Source organism: Mus musculus, chromosome 6, assembly GCF_000001635.26.
Source record: "Mus musculus strain C57BL/6J chromosome 6, GRCm38.p6 C57BL/6J".
Taxonomy (NCBI): Eukaryota; Metazoa; Chordata; class Mammalia; order Rodentia; family Muridae; genus Mus; species Mus musculus.
Window position 1 is genome coordinate 38,773,848 of NC_000072.6, and position 24,963 is coordinate 38,798,810.

General features: G+C 42.0%; 1 protein-coding gene and 1 long non-coding RNA gene across 8 annotated transcripts in view; one reads left to right on the forward strand and one right to left on the reverse strand.

Moving 5' to 3' along the window:
* 4930502C15Rik overlaps positions 1-18,772 on the forward strand; it is a 55,104-nt gene extending 36,332 nt beyond the window's left edge. Inside the window, exons 3-4 of the long non-coding RNA XR_003956279.1 lie at positions 104-236; positions 2,115-18,772. This is a non-coding gene — a long non-coding RNA (RIKEN cDNA 4930502C15 gene). The remainder of the gene's footprint in view (positions 1-103; positions 237-2,114) is intronic.
* Hipk2 (homeodomain interacting protein kinase 2) overlaps positions 1-24,963 on the reverse strand; it is a 188,820-nt gene that overhangs the window by 86,336 nt on the left and 77,521 nt on the right. The window lies entirely within an intron of this gene.

The following is a 24,963-nucleotide window of genomic DNA, read 5'->3' on the forward strand; positions in this document are numbered from 1 at the left end:
ACTTCCTCTAAAGCTTACCCTGAGTCCTTCCCCAGAGCTGTCCTTCAGAAATCCCAGAAGTGGACTCAGAGCCTCTGTAAACTAATGTTTTCTTTTCACTTAGCTACCTGGCTCCAAGCAGACTGTTCCCAGAGGATCCTCCTTTCACATCAGGCCACCTGTTTCCAAGGGGATCTTCCTGTAAACTTGCTTCCGTGAGGACCCTGCTCTTACACTTGCCTACCTGTTTCTACAAGGTATGTTCATCCCATGAGGCCCTTCCCTCATACAGGTCATTGGATTCCATGAGGACCCTCCCCTCAGTTCCGTCCCTTCTAGCTTGTCTAAATGAAGACAGTCTCAGCAGTTAGTAATCTCATGCTGCCTTCATCTTCTCCCTCTCCAATGGCACCTTCACCTTTCTTTCCAACTATTCCAGAGCATTGTTTTACTATAATTTCCCTTTATCTTCACAGCACAGCATGGCTCCCCCTTTTTTTTTTTTTTTCAGTACTTCTCTTTAGAGGATACAAAGAGCTACACCTCTGCTGGTCTCTGATCAGTAATCTCAGGTTATACTGCCATCCTAATAAGTTTTTCTGTTGTCTTCGCTCTCTCTCTACCAGTAGTCCTTTGATTTCAGAGCACTGTTTCCTTTGCTCAAAGCATAAATGACTGAAATGTACTTTCTGGTCCTAAATCCTCCCTAACTCTAGGATGCAAGGACAGCCTAATAAACATTCACAATGTAACAACACAAGCAGCCCAGAATCCCCCTCTGATCTTGTCATAGATGGCCTGTTGACACTCCCCCCACCCCAACACACACACACACACACACACACACACACACACGCACGCACGCACGCACGCACGCACGCACGCACACACACACACACACACACACACACACACACGCACACACACACCATTGTAACAATGGTTTGCAAAGACTTAAAAATGCGTCTGGCTATTTCCCAGCAGTTGGTCTTCTTCCTTATCTCACACCCAGTGCTTGCTTCCCAACCTTTGCCACCAGGTTCTCCCCACAGTCCCTACTCCATTACAGGGTCCTCCTGGCTGCCACACCCACCTCCTAATGTAAACTTCTACAGCCCAGGAATTGGGCTGGGCTCCCCACTCCCCCCACCCCCAGCTGCCCTTCCCTGTATAATCCAACCATTTTGGTTACCTGGCCCTCTGTCTGCCCTTTACCATCGAGGCCTTTGGTCTGGCTCCCCCCTCTCCCTTCACCTCCCCCTCACAGGGTCAGGCTCTAGACTCTCCCTGGTGTCTGCCTGTGGCTGCACTCTCCCACATATCCACAATAAACTTTCTTTCCCACCATCCCTAGGAGCAGCCATGTCCTTTCCTTGTGAATTTACTTTTTCATCCACTAAATGCTAGGGCTACTGAGATTCCAGGTATGCACCTGTCTGGCTTAAATCTTTTAAAATCAAAGCCCAGCAGGTTTGTTTTATGTAAAATATCTTAATTTACAGTGCCCCCCCCCCCCCATTTCTTAGTTGCCGCCTTAGCTATGCATGCACTAACCCGCTACTGCAGGCTGCCCTCACACTCAGACTCCTGTCAATTCCCAGTCCACTTATCCACCTGCCTACCCTGTGAACACACACACACACACACACACACACACACACACACACACACACACCTGAAGAGAAGCTGCACTTGCAGAGATTGATTGATTGATTGATTAGAATTCCAGTACTGAAAGGCTGCAGGTCCAGAGACTTTATCTTGGGCTACTTTTAGCCTTCCAGAACAGCCATTCCTTGCCTACCGCTGTGTCTGAACTAACATCTTGTGACTAACAAAAACCATTTGGAATCTATTAACTTAGCAGACCACTGGCTTTCACCAACCCGAAAGCTAAGGATGCCATCAGATAGCATCTGAGGTCTAAAGAAAAACCTCCTCCATCTTGCCATAACTGATGTAGCCACCAACTTGCCTTCATTTATGTATGACTTTTTTTTGTTCTGTAAAACTATAAAATTTCATGAAACTGTTTCCATGTTGGAACATGGAATTTGGGGAAATCTAAGGTTGTGTTCCTGGGCCATGGTCACTCAAAAGGACCCCAAAATAAGCTATCTCTTATTCACTTTCAGATGAGAGATGTGGTATGTGCCAACACCACCCACCTACTTCTACTAAACCATCTGATTCCAGTATTGACTTACTTAGAACTGCAAGTGTTCTTTAGTCTCCTCACATTTTCAAGTGAGTACTGAGATAATGTTTTCCTGTGTGGGGTCACCTGCTTAGTAAACCCTACCCAGATGACCTTCTGGTGAGAATATCCATTCAGCATGCTGTTTGTGCACTGTGAATATCTGCCATGTGACCTGGTCACCTGCAGCTTCGCAGATGGTCTTCACTTGTTGAGTCTTCTGTATCCAGCTATAAGCTCTTCTAACTAGTAAAAAGGATCTCTCTCTCTTTCCCTCTCTCTCTCTCTCTCTCTCTCTCTCGCCTTCCACCCCCACCCTGTGTGTGTGTGTGTGTGTGTGTGTGTGTGTGTGTCTGTGCATGAGTGTATGTGTGTGTGTATAAAATCCCAGGCCTGTCCAGATGGTGCAATAGGCTCTGGGGATGGGCAGTTTCTTGGTAGCCAGAAGCCAGTTTCTAGAAGGATCAGTAATTACATACACTAAAAACTATATCCTAGAAAAGATGTTATGGTAAGCATATTTTTGTAGATTGCCATTTTTACAATAATGTCATGGCATCCCTGAAAAGCAGTGATTTTGTTTTTTAATCTTCCCTCCTTTAGGGGGAAAAAAAAATCAAAATGAGGAAAAAAACCAACAACAATAGAAAAAAAGGACAAAACAAAAATAAACAAAGACAGAGAGTCTAGAGTCGGTAGGATGCCAGGCTGTTCTCTAGTCCCAGCCACCATTCAACTTTAGGTCTTCAAGAGACTTGAAAAGGCAGGACTGGCACGGTGTGTGTCCTCTAAAACAGAAATGCAAGAATGGCGAGTGTTGAGATCCACTGAAGGATCATCTTCTCAAGAGCCAAAGGCCGGGAGCAAATGTTAGTTTACATGTTGGCAAATACCATCTTCTTCCTTAAGGTTTTAACTGAGCAGATAAAGCAGCATGGAGCAACTGTCCTCCTGAGGAGATCCTCACCTGGGGTAGGTAAGGAACACAGATAAGGACGTCATACATGGCCACCGCCACTTGTAAAGTGCCACAAAAATACCATAATAGACCTTATTTTTGGTGATCTTGCATGTAATTATTGACCAACCCCTTCTAGTGCACATGTGTGTGCTCACATAAAACATGTTAGAAAAGGTAGCAAACAACTTCCTAATAAAAACTAAGACTAAAGCTTAGGAAAACCAATATATACAAAAGCTAAAATGCAAGCATCACACAGATGTGTTTCCCTCAAGTCTTTAAATATACAGCTATAATCACAGCATTTGTACGGGTTTTCGGTTTTATGTGATAGCCTGCACTTATTTTTGCTAGTCTTTACACTCTCAATCCAGAGCCTATCAATTGTTAACATCTTAATTTTCTAACTTTATCTGTCAATTGCTGTTTGCCTTCAACATTCAATTTTTACTAAAAATAGAAGAAATTATATATACCCACATTTTTCTGTTTTCCTTTCTTTTCTTTTCTCTTTCTTTTCTTCTTTATTTCTTGACTTTTTCTTTCTTTCTTTCTTTCTTTCTTTCTTTCTTTCTTTCTTTCTTTCTTTCTTTCTTTAAGATAGGGGTCATCCTCTTTGTAGCCCTGGCTGTCCTGGAACTCACTTTGTAGACCAAGCTGGCCTTGAACTCAAAAGATTTGCCTGCCTCTGCTAGGATTAAAGGTATATGCCACCACTACCCAGATATTCACATGGTTTAAGAAATTTATAATATTTACAGTGTTATGAGATTATCAGGTAAAATGGCACAAACTACTTACAGCTGCCAGTAAGATTTGCTGATCTGACTTTTACAAGGATCACATTATTTTAAAATCAATTTAACAATTTTTGATCTACTCCTTGTGACAACTAGTCAAACTGAAAAGTGACACTAAACTGTGCTCAGTCACTGCTTTAGGATGTTTAGATAGTGGCTGATGCTTCAGAAACAGCCTTGACTTAATGGCTTTTGTAATTAGGAGACAAAGAATGAGCTGTTTTAAAAACGAATTGCCAGATTCCTAGGAAAGCCTTTATTCATGTATATAACACCCAAAACATATTAGTTAGCTTCCTCACACTAGAACAACCTAGTTTCATAGGTAGCAAGTAGTGGACATACTGTATTTTACTTGGAATTATCTTTTAGGTGAGAGTGAAGAGACCATTTATTAACAAGTGACAAATATTAATTAGAATCAACAGTATCATACAATAATAGATATGCAAACCAAAGAAGTTTGATTAATGTGCAATATTGGAAACAGTCATGAATAACAGTTAAACAGTTATTTAACTGGGTGTCTAGTCTGACATTCTTTACTTCAAGTTCTGTTAAATAACTTAAGACTGATTAGAAGAAATTAACAAATAAAATCAATCCTATTAGAGTTTAATATTACTCATTTTGTGATGAAAAGTTACACAAATATTAGTCAGAGCTGCTTGAACTGAATGGTACTAATTATTAAAACTGTGAACCATATATTTTAATACTGCACCATGCACAATGAATATATACAATGAAATCTTTCTTAAAACTACATGTTGGCTATTCTATTTAGTTGAAATAAAACCCTGCTTTGTATCCACATGGTTAAGGTAAAAAGGCCAATGAATGGATTTTATTTTACTTTTCTAAACACAGCCACTTATAGGGTTGGCCTTTGTCTATGGGCCTTTCAAATGTCAATGGTATTTTAAAAATAATCAAATAACCGCAGAAGAATTCATGCTACTGCACTGCTTCAACCTGTGCCTTATGTAATGCAGTCAATTTACTGAAGGAAGGGCCAGTTCAATTTTCCTATCAAAACCAAAAAAAAAAAAAAACCAATGACATGGTCTTACAAAGCTCTTTCTCTGAGTTAATCTCTTTAGCCCACAACTACCTTCTCAGAATTCAGGGCTTATGATTCCAGTGGAGAGTGGCCTTTCCAGAAGGATCATGGAACCTTCTTTCCTTCCAGAAGCCAAGCTCAGCCCTGTTGGCCAGGGGGCTGATGTGTATACAGCCTGCTCTTAGCCATTTCAAAGGTTGACATAAACAGAAGCCACTCTCTCACTCTGAGGAGTGATCTGGCAGGGGAGATAAACCAGGAAGGGAGATAAGCATATTGTGACTGTACATGAGTAAAGACAGAGGTGACATTTTAATAAGACTATTCTTCTTTGGTACACTCAGAGATCATAAAACAACAACTTAAATTTAGCCTTTAAAGATCCATATGTGGATGGGAAATGAGAGTGAAATAAATTTTACACAAATTATCTGTTGTGCATGGCTTTCACATGGACGACACCTGGCTGACCATATGAGCACATAAATGCAGAGGGAAATTCCTGTCTCACTGCACTGTTTCCTTACAATAATACTGTTGCAGTAGACGGAAAGTGATGGAATAAGAGTACTGAAGCCCAGTGTAATCAAATGTATGTGCGCTCGTACACGCACGCGCACACACACACACACCCCTATGACACAATGCTAATAGAAATAAAAGTCTACAAACATTAGTGTGTTAGAGGACTTGCTACTGATGCCAGTCATATGAAGGTGCGATCAAGCACAGGTGCACACACTGCCAGGTGGCAGCAGTGGTCCACACCTTTAATCCCAGCACTCAGGAGGCAGAGGCTGCTGAGGTCAGCCTGGTTCCAGGACAGCTAGGGCTACACAGAGAAACCCTGCTTCGTGGGCTGGGAGAAGCACCTACACCTACATCCAAAGACAATAGCTTTATCTCCTTCCTGGGCCACCCTATTTTTAATGTTTTATTTGCAGAGATGCCAAGACAGCCAAGTGGAGCACAATGAACAGGCTAACTGTATTCTTTCCTAGGTCTACAAGAGGGTTTGGCTGAAACATCTCTTAAATTGCTTTCAGACATTTGGCAAAGTGAGAACTGATACAACAAAAGCTAGACATTTCCCTCTCTCCCTATTGGTTTGAGAGGTTGGCTTCGAAGGCTGCTTCACCACACAATGAATGCTATACACTGCTAGCTGAGGGCTGTAGACCTGTGAAGTTCCTCCAAATCTGCACTCCAAGTTAAGAACACAAATGTCCTGCTCAGCTATTCATGAAGCACAAGAAACATCATGCAATTGTTGACCACTGCTGTTGTCTGCAGCAAGGAGCATCTGGCTGCCACATCTGCATTCCTGATATTCAGAACAGAGTCGTTAAGGCTGAGTCTAAGTATCTTTTAGTTTGGAGTACAACTTGAAAAATAAAACTTTTTAAAACCATAGCTTGAAATAATGAACTGAAAGAGGGATTTTTCTCTAGAAAAAAATTAATAGATTTTTATAATACTTGAGAACAAAGCATTACAACAAGCATTCAGCAAACGGACCCTGGCTTCTCAAACAGTAGCATGAGATATAAAGTAAGCATCAGAATCCTAGCACTCTGGAGGCAGAGCAGGCGGATCTCTGAGTTCAAGGCCAGCCTGGTCTACAGAGCAAGTTCCAGGACAGCCAGGGCTGCACAGAAAAACCCTGTCTTGAAAAACCAAAAACACAAAAACAAAACAAAACAAAACAAAACAAAACAAAAAAAGAACAAGAAGAAGAAGAAAATTTAAAATAGTAATTATGCCACAGACAGGTTTCCAGAAAACATCACTGATAAACTCTGTATTTACAGATTTACTCTAACAGAACTGTTAACATGACATTTTCTCAAACAATGGTGATTGCCCTGCACTGATCTGTATGCCAGACTCTATAAATACTGCTGAATGTAGATCAGAAAATTAAAGTTGTTAAAAACTATCTATATAATCTGTGCCTATTCCAGGACTACAGCTGATAATAAAGTTTTAAGGAAGTGACCAGTGCATTTATTGGAAATAATCATAAGCAAAATCTAGGCATGGAATGCTATCATTCACATGGAAACATAAAGAACTGCTAGCTACTGCCATTTGTGTACTCTGTGGTTTGTGTACATCCAAGGTTTATTAGAGTGGTCTCGATTTTTATTAATTTACTTACATTTTAAGTTACATTTAATCATTTACTCTGTGTGTGTGTGTAAGCATGCACAAGAAGAGGTGCATAATACTACAGTGCAGATGTGGAGGTCAGAAGATAACTTATAAAAGTCAGTTCTCTCCTTTCTCCATGTGGGTCCCAGGGATTTAACTCATGTCCTCAGACATGGCAACAAATCCTTTACCTGCTGAGCCATGCCACTGGCTCCTTGGTTAATTTCTTCTAGTTTGTGTCTATAGTTTATCTATTCATTCACTCATTCAAGATTCCCCTAATAAAGCCAGGCGTGGTGGTGCACGCCTTTAATCCCAGCACTTGGGAGGCAGAGGCAGGCGGATTTCTGAGTTCGAGGCCAGCCTGGTCTACAGAGTGAGTTCCAGGACAGCCAGGGCTACACAGAGAAACCCTGTCTCAAAAAAACAAAAAAAACAGAAAAAAAAAAAAGATTCCCCTAGTAGATATGATGTGTGGTATGCATTGATTTAGATACTAGAGACAGTATAGAGCATAGAGAGAAAGGAGTGCACTCTCTTACCCTCATGGAATCTACATTCCAACACGAGCACTTATAGACTTGATTCCTAGTTTACTAATTTAAAAATCAAATGCTGTTTTTATTTAAGTTGGCATGAAATTATAAAGTATCTTGGGTATGAAACACCTGTCAAGATTATAAAAACTGGAGAAATTCTAAATATATTAACCAAGAACTGAAAGAAAGAAAGAAAGAAAGAAAGAAAGAAAGAAAGAAAGAAAGAAAGAAAGAAAGAAAAAGAAAGGAAGGAAGGAAGGAAGAAGGAGAGAGAAAGGAAGGAAGAAGGAAGGAAAGAAAGAACAAACAAAAGAAAGAAAGAAAGAAAGAAAGAAAGGAAGGAAGGAAGGAAGGAAGAAAGAAAGAGAAGAGAGAAAGGAAGGAAGAGGGAAGGAAGGAAAGAAAGAACAAAAGAACGAAAGGAAGAAAGAAGAAGAGAAAGAGAAAGAGAGAAAGAAAGGAAAGGAGAAAAGCAAAAGTCAATTTTTGCAGACTTCAGAATGGGAGCATTTCAACAGACATTAAAAGTAACATTTTTTATTAACTTTGATGATTAAGATCAGTAAACCAGAATCACAATTTATTTAACATTGTGAACTGTCTTCAACTTGACCACCCATTTTCAAGTTAAATCATAAAGAATTTATACTTTTACTGTTCTGACCATGGTATGATTGAGTGTTCTGTAATTTACTCAGTGTCCTTGCAAAACAATAATAAGTTGGAACAAAGCCCACAGGCAAAAATAAGGTTTAACACTGCTTCAATCATTAAAACAAATATATTAATGGCAATTTGTTAGAACAGGAAGTCCCAGTGATTAGACCCAAGATGACCTAAAAAGTGATGTTTGAAACTTTTTTTTTCCCTGAGAAAAAGGGGGGAACCATCCTAAGTTATACCTGAAACCCACCTGCTCTGGAGCCCATGGGGAAAAGAACATAGACAGTGCACTGAGCATGAGCAGAAAGATGCTGGCTGCAAACAAAGTCAAGGGAGTTGGCTGGTAACATGAAAGTCATGGTGATACTGGTAATGGTGTCTTGCTCTTTTTCGTGCTCTGCCCATCTCCTCTTCTTCAGAGTAAACCAGGTTTTCTGGGAAAAGAGGTTCTGCCACCATCTCCACTCCTAGCTCCCCTGTCATCTTCCACTGCTTTTGTAAGACTAAGTGGAGAAAGCATGGGGGTTGAAGAAGCTCCTGGAGACTGAGGTCTGGGACAGGACATGTGTGAGGGTCTCTGTGGCTGGGTGGACCTGTTACCAAGTGCGTCTGCTTCCTGTGGGACCTTCCACATATGGGGCCTCCAGTGTGGCAGGGAGTTTGGGGAAGCCTGGCTTTTTCTGATTTATTTCATTTCTGTTGTTTCTAGGAAGTTGCCAGAAAGGGGCTAAAAACATGCTGACTTTTGGTTTGGTGATCTTAAGCGTAAATAGAATAGAGAAGTTAAGATTAATTTATTTGAACATAATATGGATAATAATGATGCCAATAACTAAATTAACGTGGCATGTTACAGTTTTATTGGGTCTTCCTCTGCTTTAGATACTCATACCTATTGGAGATGTCCTCTTTTTTTTTTTTTTTTTTTTTTTTTAAATCTAAAATGAGGCCAGATTCCAAACAACTAATGCAGGAAATCAAATGCTTGGGTCTTTTCAATCTTTAATTTTGGGGGCTGGAGTATGTGCATAGATATGAGCACACATGTGGAAATCAGAGGCTTACACTGGATATTTTCCTCTATCATTCCCCACTTTTTTTTTCTTTTCTTTTCTTTCTTTTTTGAGACAGAATCTCTTCAGTGAACCTGGAACTCAATGATCTAGCCATCCTGGCTGGCCAGAAAGTTCTAGAGATTCACCTGTCTCCAAAGTCCTAGTGCTAGGTTACAGGTGTGTCCGCTGTACCTGGCTTTTACATGGGTGCTAGGAATCCTGACTGGTGTGGCATGTACTGTGCCCACTGAACCATCTCTAAAGCCCCAATTTTTTATTTCTTTAAACAGTAAGAAAAGTTAAACCCGATCCACCCCATAATCAGCATCCAAACGCTGACACCATTGCATACACTAGCAAGATTTTATCGAAAGGACCCAGATGTAGGTGTCTCTTGTGAGACTATGCCGGGGCCTAGCAAACACAGAAGTGGATGCTCACAGTCAGCTAATGGATGGATCACAGGGCTCCCAATGGAGGAGCTAGAGAAAGTACCCAAGGAGCTAAAGGGATCTGCAACCCTATAGGTGGAACAACATTATGAACTAACCAGTACCCCGGAGCTCTTGACTCTAGCTGCATATGTACCAAAAGATGGCCTAGTCGGCCATCACTGGAAAGAGAGGTCCATTGGACACGCAAACTTTATATGCCCCAGTACAGGGGAACGCCAGGGCCAAAAAGGGGAAGTGGGTGGGTAGGGGAGTGAGGGTGGGTGGGTATAGGGGACTTTTGGTATAGCATTGGAAATGTAAATGAGCTAAATACCTAATAAAAAATGGAAAAAAAAAAGAAAAGTTAAACCCTTGTCTATATGGTATTGCCTAGGTGGGTTAAGGGAAGAGAGAGCCCTAAGAACCGGCACAGTCCTGGGGCAGGATGAGCCTGGGATAGCAGGAGTTTAGAGAAAGCACTGCCAAAGGATTTCAGAGGCGAAACTGCACAAGCTACAAGAAGATGAAAGAAGAATGGACTCCAGGCAGAATGGTTCTAGTCAGGCTTAAGAAGCAAACTTGGTGTACCAACATTGGTTTTCTGGAACAAATGGAAGAAAAATAAGCACAGCCATAATAATCAATTAATCTTCTGTTTTAAACTTCAGTTGCTAGAGCTAATTAACTATTTCACTGAGATTTTTAACATTTAAAACCACTAAAGAATATTACTAAACAAAACTCTATTTGCATTCCTGAAACTTCTATATTTCACAGCCCTTAGACATGGTCTCGGGGTTCCAGCCCCAGCCCTCTACTTCCTGCCACCCAGACTGGCTCCCCACTGAACAGCTGTCTACTGACCAGATTTCAGAGCCAGGATGCTTCAGCTTCTGCTTCTATCAGTCTTGAAACCAACACTGGGATAAACGCTCTCATCTTGAGTGTATTTATCCTGTGTCTAATTTTAGTTTTATTGTATCAAAATGACTGACATGGGTTTAACTGCTTTGTCTGATAGATGTTGGTGCATCAGACTGACAGATGCTCACTCTTACTGTTATTAGCCTGATGTATTCTGACTAATTTATAGAACGAGAGAGGGTATGTTTTCTCCTACACATCCATCCTGCTCAGTGGCTGTACCATCATCAAACATTCAGAAAGGACCAGCTATGTGAAAAGCATTATGCTAATCCCTGAGAGCACAGGAGTGTGAGCGCAGTCCCAGCCTTCAAGGAACCTTCGGGAGGGAGACAAAAAAACACATTTACACACAGATGGCAGGAGAAGAATAGCAAAGGTGGGCTCAGGTACTGTCACTTGGGGCCCAAGAACAGTTATAAAGGCAATGTCACCAGGAAGCAAGCAACACACTGAGTTAAACCTGACTGTTTAACTCAGAGACCACAAGGACAAAGCAAGGGTGTGAGAAAGAGCTTGCAGGTGGACCCCGATGTGGGTGACATGAACTGGGACATTGAGCCAGGCTGTTTCAGATACGACTTAAAGGATATTCTGTGTTCAAAGATACCTCAACTGATGGCTGCAATATCTTTATAGGAGGTTTCTTATGTCCAGACCCTTCCCACAGCTCTATTCTACTCAATTACTCTCATATTAACTTTCCCAATTAGGCCAGTCCTTGGTCAACAGAGCACCGAGTAAGCACTGGTGCTTTAGAACACCGCCCGGAGGTAGCTGCACTCGTCGTCGTTGCCTTATTCCTCTACAGCGGAATCCAGCAAACTGTCTGAAAAGTAAAAAGCAACTCAGCTCAGCAGGCTGTATATGCTGTAACTCCTTTCTGTGGCCAACTATTCATCTCTGCCTACACAGTACAAAGGGCTTAGGAGGCTTAGAAGAAGGACTGTAGATTCCAGGCCAACCCTGTCAACTCTACCCTATCACCACCAAAAAAAGGGCACCGAGACAGTAGATAAAGGAATGGATATATGGTCATTCTGCAGGCCTTACTTTACTTCCCCTGGCATGGAATTCTAGGCTCACCCATGTCAATTTCCTTGGCTGCCTACTCCCTGCCTTGCGTCCTTAAGCAGTCTTCATCATCATTACTGACTCTCACCAGATCTCAGCACCCACTACATCTTCCTGTTTGCCCTGCTGCTCTTCAAGAGATATCTGCCAGGGACCTCCTGTATGCTAAGGACTAATGCTGGTTTCTCAGAGTGGATGACAGGCATTTTTTTCTGGGTTTGTGGGCATTATGACAGAGGCAGGGTGACAGGAAGGTAGAAGACCTGCTGTTTGGTTCAGGACTGATGCCAAGTTCCCCTTCCTTTCAGCCACCACTATTCCTTCTCTCTACAATCAAACACCAGGAAGAAAGGGTGAGCAGCACAGTGCCAGGAAATGCCTCCCACAGCTCCTTGTACACTGCATACTCTAAGCACACGTGCTACATTGAACTGAGAGAAATCTAAATTATTCATGCCCTATTAATTGATATGTAAGTACACATTTCAAAATCTTACTTTTTCGTTTTTTGAGACAGGGGGTTTCTCTGTGTAGTTCTGGCAATCTTGGAACTCTGTAGACCAGGCTGGCCTCTGCCTCCCGAGTGCTGGGATTAAAGGAGTGCTCCACCACTGCCCAGCTCCTTACTATTTTTTAATGTATACATTACTACATTAGGATGTAAGGGTAGACTTCTAAGGTCTATGCCCATAAGGGAAACCAGAAATAAACACAAGCCTGAGGTACACACACATATATATTTGTATGTATTTATTAGCCAATAGTAACAATGAAATGACAACAGTATGACCACCCTCCGGCTGAATAAAATACCTTTTATTTAAACAGATAAGCAATTATGAAGATTTTAGGCTAAGGAGAAAGGGCTACTTTTAGCATATGGAATGGAGCGAAAGAATTATATATAGATACACTCACATGCTCGGATGTATCCATCTTTAAACAGCCTATCAAAACTGTCTAACACACTGCTGGCTATAAATGTGCTATACCTGACAGGGAGAAAATTCCATGAAAGATTATAAAAGCTTGCTAGAAGCATTAAAAATTTCCAGCCATTTCATTATTTGTCATTCAGCAACTGTTAATATTACTTTTTGTATTCTTAGTGAAGCTTGAAATTAACATGGCTTTTTGTTTATTTCTTCATTTCTGCACCCTTGTCAGCTCATCTCAGGAATGCAGTTTGTTAGCTGGCTTACTGCAGTGCCAAAGAGAAAGCTTGGGAAGCTTAAGCCGACTAGTGAAAGGCTCTGCATGAAAACACATTTGCGTTTTAACCTCTCAGAAGCAGAGCAGTTAACTTAAAATAAATATTTAACATCTTGGTGCTTTTATCAAGACTCGTTTTGACATGGACATGTTCCCCAGGGAACAAAGTCTACTGGAAAAAGTTGATTGAAAAGAAAAGGTGAATCTAGAATTTTCAAAGGAAAACCAATCTCCAGAAATGCTCCTCCCTCCAAAAATCATTAATCTGAATTGAACATAGGCTTAGCATTTTGAAGTCTCATAGGGAAGTAGTCCCAGGCAATGCCTCTTCTGCCCCAGCAATGTTTTTGTTGTGTGCCTGCCTGGCTGCTGCCCTACCCTGCTCCACCCCCATAGCTATTTCACACATGGATCCTGATTTACACCCAAGGCACCTTATTGCCCAGGAAGCTCAAGCAAGACGTAGATCTTGATAGGAGAGCTACCAAACACTCCTGGGGCACAGACAGGGCAGCAAGCCATAAGAAGTCTGGTCATCCCCTGGTAGGGACCATTTATTAAGTTTCTTTTGCTGACTTCACTCCTTCCTTACACAGTGCCTTGAGTTTTGAGAGGATGACATTTATAAGGGGTTGCTGGATGTGTTCTGAAAACTACAGAGCTTGACAGATATGAGTGTCCGATGCCCCCAGGAACAAGAGTGGTCAGTGATGGTAACCAAAATGGCTTTGCTAAATGGTTCAAATGTAGCAAAGTCATAAACAAACAAACAAAAAACCCAAAAGAACCCAAACCTCTCGGGATAAAATGGTCCAGAATTTTTCAGAAGACAGAATCCTGTCTCATTTAATATGTACACATTTACCTGAGCTTCCTATATTCCCCGCTCCCAGAACAAGGTATATCTTACAGGTAACTTCGCATTTGGGTGTGTGGCCACCTGCCAGACAAGGCTCCGCAGAATGACCTGAATATATCATTTTAAGTCTACTCCCATAGGACTGTCACCGGACCAGGGGGCCACTAAGTTACACAGGAACTGCATCTAGTTTTTCCTGCCCCATGAACTTCCTGTAAAGAGCATGGTCATACTGTATTCATCTCTCCTTTTTTTGGCACTAACTCACTGTAGAATAAAATCACGCTGAGTCACAGCATGACACAGCCAATCTCCATCTCTATTTTAGGCACATTTTACACACAGGAGCTGGCAACACACCTTTCCTGATATAAACACAGCTCTGACGGCCTGCAAATTTCAACTGGGTCAGTCTTGCTGCATTATTTGACTTACTTGAAACTTTATTTAAATTTAGTTTTTGTTTGGGCCAATTTTGATGATAAAATTTTGTGCTGCAAAACTGAGGACAGGCTAAGTGGAGGTGGAGGAAGGAGGGTGGACAGAGTGGGGAGGAGAGAGGAGGGAGGGAGAGAAGAGGGAGGAGGGAGGAGGGTGGAAGGAGGAGGGAGGAGGTGGCCCTGTTTTTCTGGTCCCTCCAAATGGCTTTATTAGCTGATTTTGAAAGTTTGCGGTACATTTTCAAAATGCTCAACACCCCACAATTAAACCAAACCACAAATCTACTTCCAAAGCCAAAGGATGCTGGATTTTAAAGCCAAAAAATGTACTGGGAAAACCCAGTGGTATACACCCCTTCTTCCCTTAGTTCCTCTCTCACCAAAATGTGTGTAAACAAGGCAGGACTGAAAGACATCTCTATTGAATGCTGAACACTATGAAAGGAAGTATCTCTGTTTCTGGGAATTCAGATTCAACTTGTTTGCTTTATACGAAAATTAAGGATGTAGTTGCCACCACCAGAGAACACCTTTAAAGATCTCTACAATAAAAGCTCCCATACTTTAGAAAATTTCTGACTTTCCAAGAAGCATACGGGATGTAGCCTGGATGTTTATGTGCCAAGCTGAGTATGCTATGGTAAGCTCTTTTCTTATGGGGAGGAGACTAGAGTTCCCTGTGTGTAGTCTTCCAGCATTCCTTCTTCATTCCGAGCTGAGGATGCTTCTAGGAGCCTCTCTTGGAGATGCTCAATTGCTCTTGACTTTCCTGTCTCAGCCCCTACCTGATGAGACTTTGGATTTAGGGCAGAGCCAGTGTTCAGGGTCAGGTACAATGTGGCTACTACTCCAGATTCTAATTTTACTTGCTATGGAGTGGAGACCTTTTAGAGTTCAGTCCTAAATGATGTCAGCAGTGTTATCACCCACCACATACCCTCCTTCACTCACACATACACTCATTTATTTACTCATATCTTCCACTGAGGACCTACAATAAGCACTGTACTGCTACCAGGGCACTGCGTAAGATCCACACCGAGGCTCAAGAGACTTCTATTTGATCAAGACCAGATAAACATGAAATTATGTGAGCAGATGTTAGCAATGAGGGTCCTGCTGGGGTACAGGACAGGCATGCCAATTCTGCCTCCTACAGGATCTACCTAGGCTGCTACTTCTCATAGAAGCTTCCCCTAGTCATCTCAGATGTGTCTGCCCCAGCCTCTAGGTCCCTTAGCTGAACAGGGACATGCAAGGCTCTTGCCTCCACAAGAATCTGTGTTCCTTCACAGCAGGATCTGCCACTTTCCCCTCATCTCTGAGCCCCTACTGTACCTAACATCCTCTCTGGCATGTGTCAGTGCTCGCAAATGTTTACTGTTGTTCCAAGTATATTCAATGGTAAACCACAGAAGTGAGACCTTCTGAGTACTGTACTGAAAGCCCACACACACCCATTTCCTCTGAAGACCTAGAAGACAAAGGCAGGGCCTCTGAACGCTAGACCTGCCAAGCTACAAAGAAGCTCTGTACTCCCCAAAGCTTTTGCTCCCCTCTCTAGCCTCATCCCTTACCTTTTGAATGGTGACGGTCCCTTCCTGAGGCTATTCAGCATCACAGAGTCACAGATGGGGAAGGCGAGCAGAAGTCCCATCTTTTTTGATGAAATATCAAGGCAATGCAGGGAAAGGAAGATGCCCTTTCATTCCAGAGATGAGACATTTTCACACCACGAGCTCACTAACAACTTGCACTGGCTAGCAATGAAAACAAGGCTATACAATATTTAGCATTTCCCAAAGGCCTGTAGTTTCAGATAGAGTCCAGGCTTTGACCTTCTTTATGGTCTTTCTGACACATATATGCTTTATGTTTTAGAATGAAGATACAGAAAGATCTGTGTTAATTATCTACTGCCACATAACCAATCACCATCATAGCTTAAAATAGTAGTTCTGTAGGTTAGAGATTCAGCAGTGGCCTAGCTGGGCGATATGGGTCAGGGTCTGTCAAGAAGCTATAATCAAGATGCTCCCTTTCCAAGTTCACTAACACAGCCGTTGGCTGAAGATCTCAGTTCTTCCTTATGTGGGCTTTTACAGGGCTGGGCTCACAATGGGAGACAAGGAACAGGCACCAAGGCAGAAGCCAGCATAGCATCTATAATCTAATCTTTGAAGTACTATGCCATCATTTCTGTCAGATCCTACAGAGCCCACAAATCAGCCCTGAATACTAGGAGATGAGGACCACTGGGAGCCGGCTACCACAGGCATACTCTAGCAATGGCGTTCATATATCTTCATTATGATTGGTTATTTCCTTTCCAAAGTCAGACAGACAAATGGACAGGTAGGTAGGTAGATCCATAACCCGGTATTATAGACTCACCAACAAAATTTTCAACAGATAGTTTTTTTTCCTCCTATGTCCTTAAAGGACTACTGATACATTAGAAAGAATCTGTAATTACAAAATAGGGTCAGAACTTTCAAATGGAGATATCCAAAACTTTCTTATTGTGAGAAATGGCATTAAGTACATTCATTTCATATTATTGTATCTTCATCTCCACCTACTACATCTAAGTCTAATGGAAATCATACATACCTATTAAGCAATAACTCCAGCACCCGTAACCCCTGGTAACTACTGTTCTACTCACTGTCTCTTAGAATCATACTATTTGTCTATTTGTATCTCACCTTCTGGGGCATGTGTGTGTGTGCAAATGTATGTGTGTTTTTATTAGTAATCAAACCCAGAGCCTTGCGTATTCTAGGTTTCAGCAGCCCAATTTCCTTTCTTTTCAAAGTGTGGTAGCATTTTAGTGTGTGTGTGTGTGTGTGTGTGTGTGTGCACATGTGTGTGCACATGTGTGTTTATATTCTATTGTATATATGCTATATGCTATTTCTTCATTAACTCTCTTTCTTTAAAAAAATTATTTATTTTATGTATATGAGTACACTGTAGCTGTCTTCAGATAATCCAGAAGAGGGCACTAGATCCCATTACAGATGGTTGTGAGTCACCATGTAATTGCTGGGAATTGAACTCAGGACCTCTGGAAGAGCTGCCAGTGCTCTTAACTGCTGAGCCATCTCTCCAAGCCCCTCATTATCTCTTAATAGACACTTTGCTCTACCTTTTGACTGATGTGAACAATGCTGCTGTGAGCATGTGTATTCAAGCATTCTATAATTATAAAAACCAAACATATTTGAACATGTTAAACATGAGTGAGCTGAAGGATGAAGACCTTCCTGCCCCGCTGGTAGACAGTCCTTGGCCTGCCTGAGGCTAGGGCCTAGCCTAGTGATCGTAGGCAATGGCTACAGAGAAATGCAGTTTTATTCTATTCAAATGCACTGGGGGGATTGGAGAGATGGTTCAATTGGTAACCATAAAACCCAAGTTCATATCCCCAAGTAAAAGTCCTAAGTGGTAGCCAGCATCCATGACTCCAGTGGTGAGAGTTGGGGAAGGCAAGAAGACAGGCAAATCCTTGGAGCTCATTGGCCAGCCAGTTTAACCAGTCAGTGAGTACCATGGAGTACCCTGCTTAGTAGAGACCCTGTCTCAAAACACAAAGTGGAAGAGTGTTGAGGAAGCACTGTGATGACTACTGCCCTCCACATGCATGTGCATCGTCATGCACACACACACACACGTGAACACATATATAAACACACATACTACACATACATATTATTAGTTTACCTTCTCAAAAATAATGTCCTATTGTAAAATACATGTTGTTTTTTAAATCCAAACAAACAAAACTCTTGAGATAAGGAAATTTTTTAGGAAGAAATGTTGACTCTTAAAATTCAACTGATACCTGAGTATGCTGTTATATGCCTGTACTTCTAGTACTCAGAAGGCAAGGAAGGAGGATTGTGCATCCCAGGCAAGGCTGGGCTACAAAGAGTGTATGATCCAGTCTTTAAAAATCATAAAATAAAACTAAATAAAAAAAAACTCAGTTAATAGTTCTAAACTGAGGTGGAGAATTCAAAAGTATAGAAATAATAAGTATATAACAAAACGGCTCTTCCCTTCTCTCCAGTAGGGCAACATAGCATACCATCTTGCCTAGAAAACTCTCCTTCACCTATGTTAGCCTAATGTTACCTCAGCCACAATCAAGGACATCCACAGGAAGAGCTCTTGAGTACAGACCTGTCTGCCATGGTCAGATCCTAGAAGTCAGCAGAGTTCACATATAGCTTACCCATCTAGAGGTGAATCAAGCTGTGGAGGACTGTAAAGTTTCATAAGTAATTCAAAACTCTAAACTTCTATCCCTTTAGAAAGCAGTTATAACACTCAATAACATACATGGCAAATATCTGTCCCATGCCAAGTGGGATTAGAAGCTGGGGATGCAGGATACACTACTGAAGAAAACAGACAAGTATAACGAACACAGAAAATTTGGTATTGCTTAAGAATTTGGGTTTTACCAAAGGGTAGGATGTGTGCTGCCTCAATCAGTACTCAGCCTGTCCAGTCCATGTCTAAAGTCTCCCACCAGGCACAGCTCACCAGGATCAACATGGCAAATCTCTGGAGGAAATCCTGGATTTCTCATATGAACACCTTAAGCAACACAGGACCTGTCTAGAAACCAAGCCCTCTTGCCCTGAATTAAACAACATTCTGGTTCAAACTGTTTAGATTTGTGTTTACTAATATTCTGAAGCAACTCTGGGCCCAGTACACACATAGGTGGGAGAAGAATCCAGACACTAAATGGATTTCCAAAAGATGAGCAAAAACTATTGGAGAGCAGATTCTAGGGTACTCTACAAAGCTGTGGATTTGAGCGCAGCCAAAGTATACATCTGTTCTTAAGCAACACACATTTTTGTTACCTTGCCCCACTGTATGATGCTGCCAAGGCTGGCAAACACATGGCACACTGGGCCTGGAGTCACATCCCACAGGGCCAACCCATACAACACTCCACCCATCGTGCATCCTGCCAAGGTCCTGACCAAGTAGGTGGTGGAACTAACGACTTACTTGCTGAGAGATGATCCCTCCTTGCACTGTCTTGGCCCTCAAAGCTCCAGATCCTCATACTTTTTCTACTATTATCAGTTTTAGGCCTCTCCTGTGCTGGGGGAGACTACTAGCAAATGATATCTTGGCCTTTAATAGCAGAAACAATTGAGAGCAGCCAGACTAAAAGAGAGAGGGGAAGGTCTCAAAAAATTGGCCTCTCACCTCCTCACCTTTGGGGTCTGGGGATAAGGTCAAGGCTAGAAGGTCGAAGCTGGTGGCTGCTGTCTGGTGTTCTTCCAAGAGCTGCATGAGGGGCATGATCCCAGGGGAGTGTCAGAGGACTAGCTGCTTCTAGTCTTCATCCACATCTCATGTTAGCATCAAATCGTTCCCAAAATAATGTGTTAGGACAGCATTTGTGTATCAATCATATGATTCCCTCGACTATTTTTAACACCAGAGATAAGTTCCTGTGTAAATCATTTTCCTTCTTCTCACCTCCCACCCAACCAACATTCAGTCAGCAAACTTAAAAATACTGTCCATTAAAGGAGAATTCTCCCACATGTATATATAATATCTCCAGGACTAACCAGCAACTCATAAGGCATGTAGGTACATTTAGGAGCTAATGCATATTAAAGTATATTATAACATCATTTCCAGTCTCATTAAAGCTCAGACCTTATATTGTCACTACAGTTCCAGCCCTGACAGTAATGGTCAATAGAGAGAAACTTAAATTTCAACCTTTCCTAATTGTCAGCCCCCAGGTACAGAGTCAAAGCTAAAGATTATTCTTGTCAGAGCCTGCTGAGTGTCACACTGGTTAGGGCTCCAATGTACCCAGAAACTCCACAGTGTCCTCCCCAAAAGTAGAGAAATGGGCCTTTGGCAGGTTGGTCTGCCCTGTTGTTTTGAAAACATAGGTAATGGGGCTGTCTAATTCAGTCAGCACAGTGATGTTTATGAAGTGCTTGGGACTGAGGTATAGCTGGTGTAAAGTGTGCCATCCTCAAATTATTTTTGGTATGTGCTCTCTTACAAAAAGAAATCACCTTGCTATCCAATTTGAAATGAAAATAAATATTTCTTGTGAAAGAGCTCAGAACTCTTTTCACCAAACATCATTTATTATTAGCTAAATGCTAACTTTCTTGGAGACAGACTCATCATATCCTAATTACCATGTGTTGGCAATGGGTTCCGTACTTGACCTACTGCAGGGCTAAGCCCCAATTGGACCTACGATCTCCCCATCCCTGAAGAAAAATATCTCTGCTCTGAGAGTAATGTGTTACCTCACATGTAATCCCGTGGCTCAGAACTCCAAAGTCATAGCTTATACTTTGTTAGAGAAGAGTCAGGACTAATTGGGGCCTAGAGATTTCCAACTCCAAAATTAGAAAATGAGAAAGAGGCAGAGGAGAAGGAATGAGTAAATAAACATGAGAAACAGAGCTTTTGCAACAGGGGGCAGGGATGAAGGCTTTCAGGTAGCTTTCCATGCAGGACAAGCAGGGTATCCATGATTGCCTTCCTTACTCAGTAAGAGCTCTTGTCCAGGACTCCAGAGGAAAGCCTGGGCCCTTGGGCTAAGAAACAGCCAAGACCACAGGCTTAAAAGGGCAGTAAGCAAAATACTGCAGAGACAAACTGGGTCCAAGAGGACTCTGGACCACAGTGCTGGACTACAGTTCATTAGTGACCATACATTAAAATCTGCTTTCCAAAGAGCATCTCTAATCAATTAGTGGCATGAGTGTTATTTTAGACATAGAGTCAGAGGATGAAGAAGGCCCAAAGCAGAGACATAAGACCTGCCTTTCACAGGGCCAGGGCTCTCTCCATCTGATACTTGGCTCACAGGTCTACAAACTGTTACCTGACGCTCTGGTAGATTGCCTTGGGCCTAGAGTGAATTTGATGAAAACTGGCCAGATAGGAATCTCTTGATGAAGGAATAGGTTTATATAATTGCCAAGATCTCTTTGGGGGCCCCAGTGGTAAGATTCTGTGGGAACTCTCTAGCCTGGTATTATCTACTCAGTGGCAGTGGCTAGCTGCAGAGCTGGTGACTATTTCCTTGTAGTCCTGTGTTTCCTCTGTGCTCACATCTTGCACTGTTGCTGATAAGGCTGAGTGTCACATAACACGGCAGTGCTGGTTACTTAGTGTTCACCACCAGTGACAACAAATTTCTGCTTTCCTTTTACATAAGACAGCATTACACCCCCTAGGTAATATGGTTGTGCTTAGAACCTTTAACCTGGCACTTTATACAATGTGAGAAATTGTCAGGGCCAAAATGAAAACTTAGTCCTTAACCTCAGCAACTCTCAACCCCTGAAGGACCAAGCAGAGCAGGTTATGAGCTGGCTATGACTACGGACCAGCTGGCTCTACTCCTTCCTGGCTCTAAGTCCTAGGACAAGCCAGGTTCTTAACTTCCACATGTGCAAGTGAGGAAGAGACAGAGCTGCTCTGATGAGCACATGAAATAGTATACACAGCAGTGCTCTGTCAAGTGCAAAGTTATACTTTAAAAATAGATATAAATTAATAAATTATTTTTTTCTATGAGGAGAAAAGAGCTGTGGTACTTTTATTTCTCCTTCTAAGGAAAGTTTAATCAGGAAAGCCAGAGTATGTAGAGATGATTTTTAAAGTATATGTTTTAAATCCATAATCTGTACATAAACTCAAAGATGTCTTTGTAAAAAAAAAATAATAATAAGGAACATGGCTTGGCTCATGCAGGCTGGCTACAGAGTGGGTCCTAGAAGCCTGCTGAATGTCACTAACTCCTTACAAGGACAAAGCTTGGGAGCTAGCTCTGTGTACCTACCACTCGTCTTGATTTCAAGACCTTGGATCACACAGTAATCCTGTTAAAAGTGCTTTTCCTGTGACGCCGACTTAAGGGACTGAGATGGAGCTCTGTCCTCATCTGTAGAAGGTGGAGGTGGGTGGGGAAGGATTGGATTCACATGATAGTAACTGAGCTTTCACTATTTTCCAAATGAGAAAATTTAAATGCCAAAAGCCCTAGTAGCTGAATAACATTCATCACAAAAACATCCAAAAGTATTATAAAAAAAAGTCATGTATGTAAACATTTAACATAAGTTGCCTACACATTATGTATAAAGAATAAAACTGGATTCTCACTTATTTGTGATAAATGCCAGGAGATAGATAAGCAAGGGCCATGGGCTTTTAGTTCTTAGTTTAGGAGTCAAGGACACTGCATGAGGACTGGCCCAGTTAGACTGGCTCTAGCACTACTGTGTTTCTAACAAGTTTGGGACTTAGTACAACAAACATAAAGAGATGAGCATATGACATTAGAAGCCACTGGCAGCGGGGCTGATTCAGACAATGGTGAGTAGGGACATCTGAACCCTAGGAAGATCAGAGACCAACCATTCTGGGAGAATAAGCCACTCTGAGGCAGAAAGGCAGGCTCTACATCACTTAGCAGCTATGGGATTGTGGACAATTTTGCCTCACCCCTTTGAGCTTGTTTTCTCAGAAGATGTTACCTACTTAGAAGAGTCCCAAACAACAGACAGTGTAAGAAACATGTCTGGTATAAAAAGGTACTGAACACAGCTATGGAATGCTATATGCTTGATGAATCCATTTGTATGCCTGGAGCCTATTAGCTTTAAAGCAAGGTGAGTCCAATATAATATATACATATATCTGTGTGTTGTGTTTAAACACATTTCATAAAACTCATAATGGCAATGCTGAGGATGAGAAAAAAATTTTTTTCAACTCAAGGAACACTCCCTCTGGCAAGAAGAACAAAGAGTCTCCCTGGATTCCAGTTGTACTGCATGCTAGCAACTCCTTTTCTCAGCTACTAGATGAGAGTGATAACAGCCACCTTGAGAAACAAATGAGGCCCTGGCTTTGGCAGGTGCATACAGAGTGCCACTGTCTTTCATCCTGTGCTGAAGCAGAAGGCTAAGGGTGCTATTGGTGCTCAAGTATTTACATTATGAAACTATGAGAGACACATGCCAGGCCCTTGGAAATGAGTCCATATCAGTACTTTTATTCTCTAAATTCCTGTTCCACATGTGTTCCACATGCAGTCAGCACTAAAATGCTGTTGCAAGTTCAATGTATGAAAAGAATGATAATCCAACTCTAAAATAAGTCACTTTTTAGAAGTACAGAGTACTGTCTTTGAAAAACTGATTCTCAACTGAGAAGAAACTTGGACGTAGAAAAGCAAGAAAGCATCTTTCCCCACCTAATCAAAAAATACTCAAGAATGGGTCAGTCTGAGTGGAGTATATTACTCAGTACTTAAGGTTTGCCAGCTTCTCATTTGATCTGCAGAAACAGACACACTGAATTAGCAATGAAGTAAATGTGTTAGGTTTAATCTGCCCCCTCCATCTCTGAAATAATTTGTTATGCTCCACTCTGACAAAAACATGCAGGTTTTCACGTTCTTCAAATGACACCAGCTAGTGGTAGGAGTGTGGCTCTGTCATCTAGCCCACTGATGGACACACCTACCAACACTCCGCCAATGTAACTTAGACTCCTCATTCCAGCAATGCACAGCTTAGAGTTCCAACATGTGTCTCAGAGATAGGCATTCCTATGCTGAGGGGTCACTTCTGCCTAGCTCAGAGCCACTCTGGTCCTGGAACTATGTGGGCATCCCTTGCTTGTCAATCGGGGTCTCAAAGCATCCTTCCCCATACTGATCAGCAATGTGGACAAGTCTCTCATTACCTGGTAATCCCATCATTCCTGTACATCCAGCCTTGTCCATAAAAACCCACAATGTGGCAAACTGGAGGCAGTGTCTGCTTTGGCTTGGTAGAAAGACATTAGACAGCAGATGAGGGCTGAGGGGTATAGAGTGAGTGGGTAGGCGGGTGAAGTTTGCGGTGTGAACTCCAGGTCCAGAACCACTTAGGACAGGCAGCTGCCACAGTATACTAGTTGCACCCAAGTATTAGGATAAAAGTTTCTCACTGTCATATAAGAGATGCACTGTAAAATTTCAGGGATCATGGCATGCATCTGCCTAAGACTGCAGGGAAATACAGAAACGCACGGGTTTGTTTCACCACCTGCTAATATTCATCTGCACTTTGCTGGCTGTCTACTTCTCCTGCCTTAGCCTCTGACTATGAGGCTTGCCATTTTGTCCAGAAAACAAACACCTGCCTATAGCTCATGTACTTCACTCACAAACACCACCTCCATGAAAACTAATGAAAAGGTAGTAAAAGTGAAATGCAGTTCATGAATATTCATAGCATCTCCCACTGCCAGCAGCCATGTATGTTCTATCATTAGATGAGGAGGCTGTTTGCAGCCTGTATCTCAGAGAGTTGTGTCCCATCATCAAAGTGACCATCACAGTGGGCAGCTCAGAAGGAGGGGAAGCCCTCAATAAAACTGCATGGTCATTAGGTGGCCCAGGCCGCCTTTTATCATGAGCTAGCTGGGCAGCCTTAGGGGATTTACACACCATTTCCTATGGTCACACAATTAAGAAGTGGGTTGAGAATGCCAACCCAATTACCTGACATCAGTACACTGTGGGGAAAATGTT